This window comes from Canis aureus, chromosome 20 (genome assembly GCF_053574225.1).
Source record: "Canis aureus isolate CA01 chromosome 20, VMU_Caureus_v.1.0, whole genome shotgun sequence".
Classification (NCBI taxonomy): domain Eukaryota; kingdom Metazoa; phylum Chordata; class Mammalia; order Carnivora; family Canidae; genus Canis; species Canis aureus.
The window spans coordinates 53,040,498-53,050,943 of NC_135630.1; the positions used below are offsets into that span (position 1 = coordinate 53,040,498).

Below are 10,446 nucleotides of genomic sequence, written 5' to 3' on the forward strand. Positions count from 1 at the left end.
GATTCAAGAAGAAAGTACTTATATTTCATGAGAAAGCACAGAGAGGGCACCATAGTCACCTGCTCTGTGATATATGCATTTGGCTTCTATTTTATGTAAAAATCACTAACAGAAATTGTACCTTTTCTCGTGCCTCCTGCTGTCCTTCACTACAGGATATATTACTCATGTTAGACCCAAACTTACCTTTGGCCCACACAAACCTGCTGCTATCTTGCTGATTGTTACTGTAAATTACTGACATCAGCAAAGCTTTGTCAGGAAACTGAGGTAATTGAAAATTCCAGAGAAGCTGAAGAAAATGCATCCCAGACAACTTCAGCCTTCTTCCTCTTTTGTAGTTTGTGTTCCTCATCTGAGTCATTGCTGAAATAGTTGAAAGGCTATGCTCACTGTGGGGATTAAGTAGAAGGCTTGTTGATTCCTATTTCCCTTTCGCCTGCCTCACTTGGATTGGAGTGAGTTTTGCCTCATTCCTTTTATCATTCGTTCAGTATCTGGATGGTGGCAGTGGAGGTTGATGCCACGATCCGTAATTAGTGGTTATTTGAGAAATGAAGTGGTTCGTCCGCGTGGGTAAAATCCGTGCCCCAATGCCATCATAGATCATTCTCAGAAGCCTTTAGTTGTATTAAATTACAAATTTCTGGTTGTGCAGCGGGGTCCTTCTGCGGTTCCTTATTTTTACGTGACTCATTTTCTATGTTCCTTTCCGTCTTGTCACTGAGTCGCTCTTCTATTTGGCTAACGACTGGGGTCAGTGGGGGACTGGATGGTGCTGACAGGCTCTTTCCAGAAGACTCACATTTTCTTCATTCTTGCTCATTGCTGGAGTCAGAACGTTCACAGTGCTGACCTTTTAGGAACACATGGCTTTTGGCAACTCAAGCTTTGGAGGGTGCATTCATGAGGCATTTGCAGCATGCATACAGAAGCCAAGAGGAGGGGCATGTCTAAGATTAGGGTTTCAGGAAAGACGGTCTTAAGTAAGAGACCGTCGGGCTATGTTCTGGAGGAAAAACAGAAAACAGAAGGGAGTGTGTCCAGGCAGATGCAGTTGGAGGGCTAGTGACAGATTATGGAAAGAAAGGCAAGGAGCAGTCAGCTCATGGAAGCTTTGCGGGCCACACTAAGGGATATGAATTGTACTTTGGGCCCTTTGGAGAACCACTGAAGGATGTATGAGTGAGGCTTTGGCATAATCAGATTCGAGTAGTCAATGAAATCAGTGAACACATATTGAGTATCTGCTTGGTAGCAGCAACTCCCTGCGAATCCAGACTACAGAGATAACATGGTCCCTGCCCTTAAGATGCTTACACGTGTAGAGAGAAGATAGACGTGAAAGCAAAAAGCCCCAGAAGAGCGCTTTTAGCCACTGTGGGAAGGCAGGAGGAGTTAGAAAGTGGGAAGGCCACAAGTCTAGTCAGGAGTGGGTGGGGAGGGCAGTGGATGAGTTATTTCTCTTGGCACATCCTTTTCTATCGTATTTAAGGATATATGTTGAGATAACAGTTGTGATAAAATAATGTTCAAGTGAGGCATATACAAAGATCAATAAATGCCTTTAAAGTGCAGAAAAGGTGACACTCTTCTATCTGCAGCGCCTCCATCCCGCCCCGGTGCCCCTCGGTCCCCTGCTGTGTCAGAAGGGGTAAGAGGGGGCCCAGTGTGACCAGTTGAGAGGCTATGAAGACAACTCTTGGGATCTGAGGTTTTCTTGAAATGAGGCAATGCCAGGGGTGATCGAGGAAGAGACTCAGGTAGGAGAGGTGATGCGGAGAACGCCTCACACACCTGGCAACCCGCTGAGAGCCACAGTAGGACGAGTCTCACGATTTCTACCCGAGGAGGCCAGGAGGGGACGGTCACCGGGTTTTTAGGGAACATGCGGGGTGGGTGGAAGATATGGCCATCTCCGTTTTGGTCATGTCAAATCTGAGGGGCCTTCGAGACCTCAGGGGTGAAGCCCAGTATTCATCTGCATGTGCAGGAGGGAAGTCTTGCTGGGGAGATGCATTTGGGGGCCTGCAGTATACAGGGAGGAATTGAAGCTGTGGCTGGTGGAAAAAGTCACTAATGTGCGGGGATCCGAATCAGGAGGATGGAGAGCCCTGGCAGGGCCCTGGAAACACTGCCCTTCAAGGACTGAGTGAAGAAAGCAGAGCCTGGTTAGTGGGTAGGAAGAAAACCAAGAAGAATGTGGTTAGGGATTTAAGGAGGACTTTTAAAGAGGAAGTCATCAATGGAGTTAAAAGCTGCCTCTTCGGCGTGTAAAGATGTGTTATGATTTTCAAAACAAATTAAATACATTAGGTGGGACTATTATCGCTAGCAACATGCAATCACTGACTAATGGCATATAAAAAATACCACAAAGCTTAGAGAAAAGCAAATCAAACCAGGCTTTTAAGATGATATACCATCTTCTCGATAAAAAATGTAAAGGATGGCAGGCTGGCCTTCTGCGCAGAAGGCTTAGAGTTGGGGTTTGGTTTTCGTAGCACGGAGAAGAGGGTCTATCAGCGGAGCGTCCCCTGACTTTCCCACCTGCACTTCCATGGCCCACTCCCGGGGGGAGAAGGGGGCAGTGGTGGACAAGGAGTAAAGGGGGTGGAATGCAGCTTGGGGGTGCACCTGAGAACCCATCCCGGGACCCGGGCCTGCTGATTCCCACCTTCATGCCACTGGCACCAGGGCGATACCTCACCATCCTCACAAGGCCCACCCGTTGACTCCCTTCTGTCCCTTCTGGGCTTGCTTGGGGCCTTCCTTACCCGCAGAACTCCCTGCATCCTTCCCAAATCTCACAGGTGGAAATACACCGGTGAGTGTCACAGGGACTCCGAGCTAGGAAAGGGTCGGAGCACACAGCAGTCAGGAACCAGGGGAGGCACAGCTCACTCATTTCTGGTGCTGAACTCAGGCCACAAAAAATGAATAAAATTTAAAAAAAGATAAATAAAAAAAAATAAAATAAAATAAAATAAAATAAAATAAAATAAATAAAATAAAATAAAATAAAATAAAATAAAATAAAATTAAAATAAAATAAAATAAAATAAAATAAAATAAAATAAAATAAAATAAAATAAAAAATAATAAGGTCTACTTGGGGGCCCTTGGGTGGCTCAGTGGTTGAGCATCTGCCTTTGGCTCAGGTTGTGATCCTGGAGTCCTGGGATCGAGTCTGAATTGGGCTCCCCATGAGGAGCCTGCTTCTCCCTCTGCCTGTGTCTCTCCGCCTCTCTCTCTCTCTCTCTCATGTCTGTCATGAATAAATAAGTAAAATCTTAAAAATAATAATAAATAAAAAAAGATCTGCTTGGATTCCCCCTCCCTAACTTAAAAATGTTACTGTATTTTTTTCTGACATTTCCTACCTGAGGCAAGGCTCTGGTTCCCACACAACACCCTTTTCCTCTGCTTTCTGGTTCTTCCATTATCTTGGCCTGCCCTCTGACACTGTTTCCCAATTTATGTTTTCCTTTCTCATTTCCCTCTCCTTAGCGCTGACACGAGCCACAAACCTGTAACCATGATGTCTGACTCACTTGGTGCTTCTCCTGTTAATGGACACCATGTGCAACGGGAGGCAGGAAAATACTCTTTACAGGAAATCAGACGATAATGCTTGCACTTTGGTGCCCTTTGAAACAAGAATTTAATTATCCTAATTAAAAAGATTACCTTATAGAAGACATTTGGGAAAAAGAACAGGCGGTTTGTCTTTTTCCTGATGACATGCATCTCAAAACCAAAAGGGATATTCCTGCTGATATTTGTTTTATCTCTTAAAGCTCAGGCACCAAGAGAATGGCTAGATCAAAATTTGATCTTGATTTTTAGACCAACCCGCAGACCGAGGGCTGCCGCCCTGACCTCGGTTGCTTTGGGGGTGTATTAGCTTCCTTAGGGCTGCCACAACAGAGTACCACAAACAGCGCGTCTTAAGACAACGGGAATTTGCTCTCTCACAGTCTGCAGGCTGGAAGCCCAATATCAAGGTGTCGCATGGTCGCCTCCTTCCGAGGGATCTGTTCCATTTCTCTCTCCGAGCTCTTGGCGGTGGCCAGCATCCTTGGCGTTCTTCGGCTTGTAGCTGTGTCCATCCAATCTCTGCCTTTGTTTTACACGGCCTGGTCCCTGTGTCTAAATTTCCCTCTTCTTATGGGGACACCGGCCTATTGGATTGGGGCCCACCCTTGGTTACGTCTGCAAATACCCCATTTCCAAATACTCTTGTATTCATAGGTATCAGGGGTTAGGACTTCAACATACCCTTCTGGGGGACACAGGTCGGCCCAAGCAGGGGGCTAGCATCAGGTGCCACCTACCCTTCTCTCGAGGGCCCATGAGGTCCTGGTTTTGTGGCTCAGCACTTAAAATCTAGACCTTGACCCGTCTTCTTCCAATGAAAGTGACCTTTCCCGCGCCCCACGTTCTCAGGGCTCAACTCTTACCTGTCCCTCGGGCAGTTAACCTAAGGGGAGGTGATAACAGGCAGATGTCACCTCTCCCAGGTATTTGCCCCTAACACGGGGACTTTCTCCCCTAACCTGGTGGAGGTTCGGCGGCAGGTCAGGTTGTCTTGAGCAGGCAGGCCTGCCGGTGACCCTCCGACCTTGCCGCCTCCTCCCTCTGTGGAGAGCCCCCGCCTGTCTAGGTGTTACTCAACTACAGGCCAAGTTGCTGCCACAGCCGGTCTGGTCTGATGCATCTTTGCGTTGCTGGTGTTTCTGCACCCCGGAGTGTAAGCTGCCGGGGAGACTGGCTCCTGGCGAGGAAGGCCATCAAGGGAAAGAATTTTATTTCAGAAAACGCCAACCTGAGGGATCAAGCGTGAGGACACCAGCCCACTGCAAACCGTGGATAATTTTCGGAGACCGCACAGGAGCGGGGGCGAATGTGGTTGCAAGGAAAATAGAATAAAATAAACAGAGGCTCCCCCCAGCGCCCACCCAGGCCTTGGTCTCCATCCCGGGGGGCTGTGCTTCCAGGGTCTCGCTGTGCATGTCTGTCCCTCCCATCGGGGCGGATCCCCGGGACTTCGGAGCGTCTCCCACGGTGGCCCAGAGAGGGGAGGGGATGGCAGCTGCCCGGCACCCACGACCTGCCTCCCAAGCGCCTGAACGTCTGGGTGATGGTCTCGGCCCTTGCCCTCCGCCCCTCCCGCCTCTGCCGCTGTCAGATCCTCTTCTCTTCTCCACAACTGGGAGCTCCAGGGAGCAGATTGTTTTGGCTGGAATTAGCCGGGCGCAGATGGTACCACCTGCTGCGCGCTCCCCACTTCTTACTGGCTTCTCTCGCAGCTCGCGAGGCCGTGCATTCTGCAGGAGCTCCGGAGAGGGGGAAGGGGGGCCTTGCTCCTGCCGGGCTCCAGCCCCGCCGTTGCGGAGGGGCGGGGGGTGGGGTGGGGAGGCTGGGCAGGGTGCTGGGGTGGGGGCGGGCAGGGTGCTCCCGGGGGGAGGGAGGCTGGGCAGGGTGCTCCCGGGGGTGGGGCCTGGGCAGGGTGCTCCCGGAGGTAGGGACCTGGGCAGGTGCCCGGGGTGGGGGGAGCCCGCTGGGCAAGGTGCTCCGGGGCGGGGCTGGGCAGGTGCTCCCGGGGGGCGCCTGGGTAGGGTGCTGGGGGGGGCTGGGCAGGGTGCTCCGGGGGGTTGTGGGCAGGGTGCTCCCGGGGAGGGGGGTCCTGGGCATGTGCTCCCGGGGCCGTGGCTGCCTCCGGTGCCGGGCTCGGCCTCCGCAAACCTGCTTCGGCCGCAACCATCCTGTTTTCCAGGGGCTGACGCGCTGCCTGTGAGCAGCCCCGGGGCAGGTGGCCCTGCGGGCGTCGGGGAAGCGGGGCTCCTCCGCTCCAGAGCCGGGGGGAGGAGACAGAGCCTGCGGGGGGAGGACAGGACAGGTGCGTTCCCGCCTACTGGGGCTGGTGGCCTTGGGGTCCCGACTCCCCCACCCCCGGAGGACTCACGGATTCCCAGACTCCCTCTGCTCCCCCACGGGGCCAAAAGACCCAAAAAGTCTCACTCCTTAAAATCCTCTGAATCATGTCAGCAAGGCCGCTCTGCTGCGCGTCTCCCCACGAGGTCACGTCACACACCTGTCAGGGCTCTCTGCCCCGCGCGCCGGCCTCCCCACCCCCCCGCCCCCGGTGTCCCTCCCCAGCTGCACGGTCGGTCCTCCGCCGGCCTCTTTACGCTGCACGGGCCTCAGTGCCTGGCCCCCCGGCCCGTGCACCCTCCTCCGGGAGCACTCCCTCCGCACCTCCCAGCCCCGCAGCCTGCCAGGCCCCAGCACCTCGCCCCCGGGCCGTGCACCCTCCTCCGGGAGCACTCCCTCCGCACCTCCCAGCCCCGCAGCCTGCCAGGCCCCAGCACCTCGCCCCCGGGCCGTGCACCCTCCTCCGGGAGCACTCCCTCCGCACCTCCCAGCCCCGCAGCCTGCCAGGCCCCAGCACCTCGCCCCCGGGCCGTGCACCCTCCTCCGGGAGCACTCCCTCCGCACCTCCCAGCCCCGCAGCCTGCCTCAGGCACTGCTGCTTCCGAGAGACCCTTGCCTGGCACGCCCCCCTCTACCCCTTCCCGCTGAGGTGGCCTGGCCCCCGATTCCTTCTCATTCACATTATTTTTTAAAAAGATTTTATTTATCCACGAGCGACAGAGAGAGAGAGAGAGAGCGAGAGAGAGAGGCAGAGACACAGGTAGAGGGAGAAGCAGGCTCCATGCAGCGAGCCCGATGCGGGACTCGATCCCGGGACCCCGGGGTCACGCCCTGACCCAAAGGCAGAGCCCCAACCGCTGAGCCTCCCAGCCCCCCCACCCCCTTTCACTTTTACATCATCTTTTACGGTTAACCTAATCGTTTCTGTTTTCCGCTCCCTCCCCCACAACTAGGCCCCTCAGGGTGGAGCTGACCGCGCCCCTGTCCTCGCAGGGCTCAGGAAAGTGCGGGGGCGCAGCATCACTCCGCGGCTGGGCAGCCACCGAGGGACACGTTCTTCTGTGCTCAGGGAGAGGATGCGCCCGGGGTTGGGGAGGGCAGGCCCGGGCTGGCGCAGCCGACATCCCCCGCGGGGCCTGGGACCCTGCCTCCCCCCAACCCACCCTTCGGAGGTGAGCCCTGCAGCGCCCAGCAGGCGCCCTCGCTCGCCAGGCACGCAGACAGGGGCCTGCAACCCGGTGGCTGCTCCGCAGGGTTAGGGTCATCCTTAGGATCGCTGAACATTACAGGACAGAAGAATCGAGGAAGGGTTAGAAGCACCGGTAGAGGCAATAAGGCATCTATGGAGACCCGGCTTCGGGACTCCGCTCTGCTAGGAATGACTTGGGCTTTTATTCCTTCTGAGCCCCAGAACTTTAAAAGCCAAGGCCTCAGATGAGACAAGATCTCTGCCCCCGGGTGTTCTCGCCTTGGCCCTCGATCTCCGAGTAGTCCCACTGCAGGTGCAGGACGCTCCTGCCGCCCCTGGTACCCCGGGCCTTGCTGCTTCCTCTGACCACCTCGGATGCTTCAGAATCCAGCAGGTCTCCGTCTCTCCGTTGGAGGAGATGCTAGTCCCGGAGCCTGAAGGACCCTCAGATGATGATGTGATCGGAGTAATACCGCCTTTCCAAGGTCGATTATTTCCATTCCATCCGTGCATGAAGAATTCTCGTGGACCAGGACAGACTGCTGGCAGGAAGCGGGGAAACTAGCTGGTTTCTTTCGATGCTTCCATAGGCGTTTGAAGGAGGGTTCCACCGTGACATGTTGAAGAGAGCACTGTCAGGAGGCTGGGGTTGCGACAGTCTATGCTCAAGGGCTTTCTAGACCATTCAGGAATAGAAACAAACCAATAACCAGTGTGGTCTCAAGGATAGGTAGGCTTCAGCTTCCTTATCTACAAGATGTGGCTGGTGCATTAACTGCTTTTATTTTTCCAAGTGTGACACACATAAAGATTCTCTTCCTTACCCAAGTCATAGGAGAGTTTTATTAAAGAACAAGAACAAGATTTTGGACACTTCTAATGCAGACACCAAACGTGTTACAATGTGGTCGGGCCATAGAGGAGTTTATAGCATGTTCATAGAGTGATCTGTAGGTTAAAGCATGTGACTCAAGGGATCAGGACAATTCCTGGAAAACTATTTGTACGAATCCTTATTTTAATTTCCATCTTCAAAACCAAGGTAGTACATAATAAGCAGCCCTTGTGGTTAGGACTCTTCTTGTTCAATAAGAGTTTTTTCTTTAATGTTCCATCACCACTTATTCTAAATCGACTGAAATGTTCCTTTGCATGGAATTGTCTTTAGTCACAGAAACCCACTTTATGTTTCGGAAAAAGAAAAAAAAAAGTGTTTACTCGGATGTTAGGCTGATTATTCTAAGACCTACTTTCTCCAGAAATGGCATTTTAAGTGTTAAAAAAAAAAAAAAAAAAAAAAAAGCTGGGCAGGGTGGCTTGTACTTCTCTTTTCCCCCTCTTGCTTAGATGTACCTTCAGCCGGAAACTCATGAGCTCACACTTTCTAAGCATGTTCAATAATGCAGTGGTTGACCTCCACTGGATGTTTCAGGACTGCAGGAAGTGGTTGAGGGTTATTCAATAGTTGGTGTTCTCCCTTTATGTCTGCACCAATCCTGGGCTGCACTACAGAGTTGGGAAATATTGTTTGTGTTGGAAGTGGTATCTTTCAGAAGAGATGTAGAAACCAAGGTCTAAGTTGCTTGTGGTCACTAAACACACATAACGTTTTCTCTGAGTGTAGGGATGTTCTCGAGTTTCCTCTCTAAATTTATATCCCTTTATTCGTGTGTATTTTTTCCAAGTAATTTGAAGACTCTATTCCTCTTTTCCTAAACAAAACTAGAATGGAGTATAACTATGCTTGTTTGCCCTATAACAAGACCATTTTAGGAATGGGTAAAACTGATTCTCCTCTAAGGAGAGGTCATAAGCTAAAATCTAAGTTTCTTATAAAAAGAGTAAAGGTGAATTAATATTTTCTCTCTTTTACTGTTGGCCTATCTTATAAATTACATAGCGTTTTTTTTTTTTTGCAATGTTGTCTTCTGAACCTTTTATTTTTCCAGTACCAACATTTTAAGTGTTTCTCATTTGTGCAAGATAACAATATGATTTATAAAATGTCTCAAAAAACACTCCATTCCAGCTCTTTTCACCTCTAGTGTTGCTTTTTAACACTAAATATTCACTGTACACATACCAAGTCTACAAAACCTATGCACACACACACACTCTCTCTCTCTCTCATCTTTCCATTTGACCACTCTGAAAATGGTCAGAACAGGATAGTAATGCACAAATCTTTCTTTGAATGTTTCCTTATGTTAGATCAATTCCTTCTGAGTTCTGGGCTTGCCAATGCTAAATTTCCTGCCAGGGCAGTAGTCTATTTTTAACATTTTGGGGGCTTATTCTTCGTTCCAAATCTAACAGGCATATTCTGTGAAGTGAAAGAGAGAAAGCTGATGGGTACTCTTACAAATCAGGACCATCAGGATTTGCAATTTCTGTAGAATCAAAGATATGAATGAGAAAGACCAATTAGAACACTTAAAAGATCATTTGTCACTGCTTTAATCTTCATGTACTCTTTACTCATCATTTTCTTTGACTAAAATTATCAGAATCTTTGTCATATTCATCTCAAGGCCAAATGGGAACAGTTGTGTGCATTTTATATTTCCAATATTTTGGAGCATTTTAACATGTCATACTAGATTATGGGTGGTGGGCGCCTGTTTTAATCGAGAGAGTTTTAGTTTGTGGCATATTCAGCATCATGACATCCCAGTGTCATTCCTCTAGCTCCGTATTTCACATACAAATGAAGACTGAGGGATTTATTTCTGTTATTCAATAGCATTTGTTGAATTCAGAGATTAATAGATCATCTTCAACCCTGAAACAGAGGCCCTCTGAAACATCAGACCCAAAAAATTGGACACGGCCTATTAACCCAAAAGAACAGGTTGCCAATGATCTCCATGTTTATTTAAATATTTAGCTCTAAAGGAAGCAATCATTCCTTTATACTTCTTTAAATTTAGTATTGACATTTTTATTTTGGGAAAGGAGGTCTTTTTTTTTTTTTTAACATGGATACAGGAAAAGAAAACTCTCCAATAAAAATATTGTCTAAAAAGTTTGTTTTGTCTGCATGATTTACTAAATATGTACAATTTCAATTCACAGCGAAGGTAACAAAGATTTAAACAGCCAACATCACAAATGTCTCAAGTTCTAAAAAAAAATCACTGTGCACAGTTTAACAATTTAATTGAATAAAAACCAAAGCTAAGCCTTCAGTCTGAATCTTTTTTATGATGGGCACAAGCCATGTATTTTCTTCATCTTTGTTACACGATGCATATTTCAGTGACTAAACGCCCCTTCCCATTTTAGTATATTAGGTTATGTCAGTACATACTTAAGAGAGG

The 10,446-nt window shown here is 49.8% G+C and overlaps 1 protein-coding gene across 4 annotated transcripts in view; it reads right to left on the reverse strand.

The window, feature by feature from the left end:
- Nucleotides 1-9,978: 9,978 nt before the first annotated feature.
- Nucleotides 9,979-10,446, reverse strand: part of ZEB2 (zinc finger E-box binding homeobox 2) — a 138,004-nt gene continuing 137,536 nt past the window's right edge. For all 4 annotated transcript variants that reach the window (XM_077861613.1, XM_077861612.1, XM_077861614.1 and 1 more), the window contains one exon: nt 9,979-10,446. This exon is cut by the window's right edge and continues 5,249 nt beyond it. The gene's annotated coding sequence lies outside the window, so the exon portion shown is untranslated.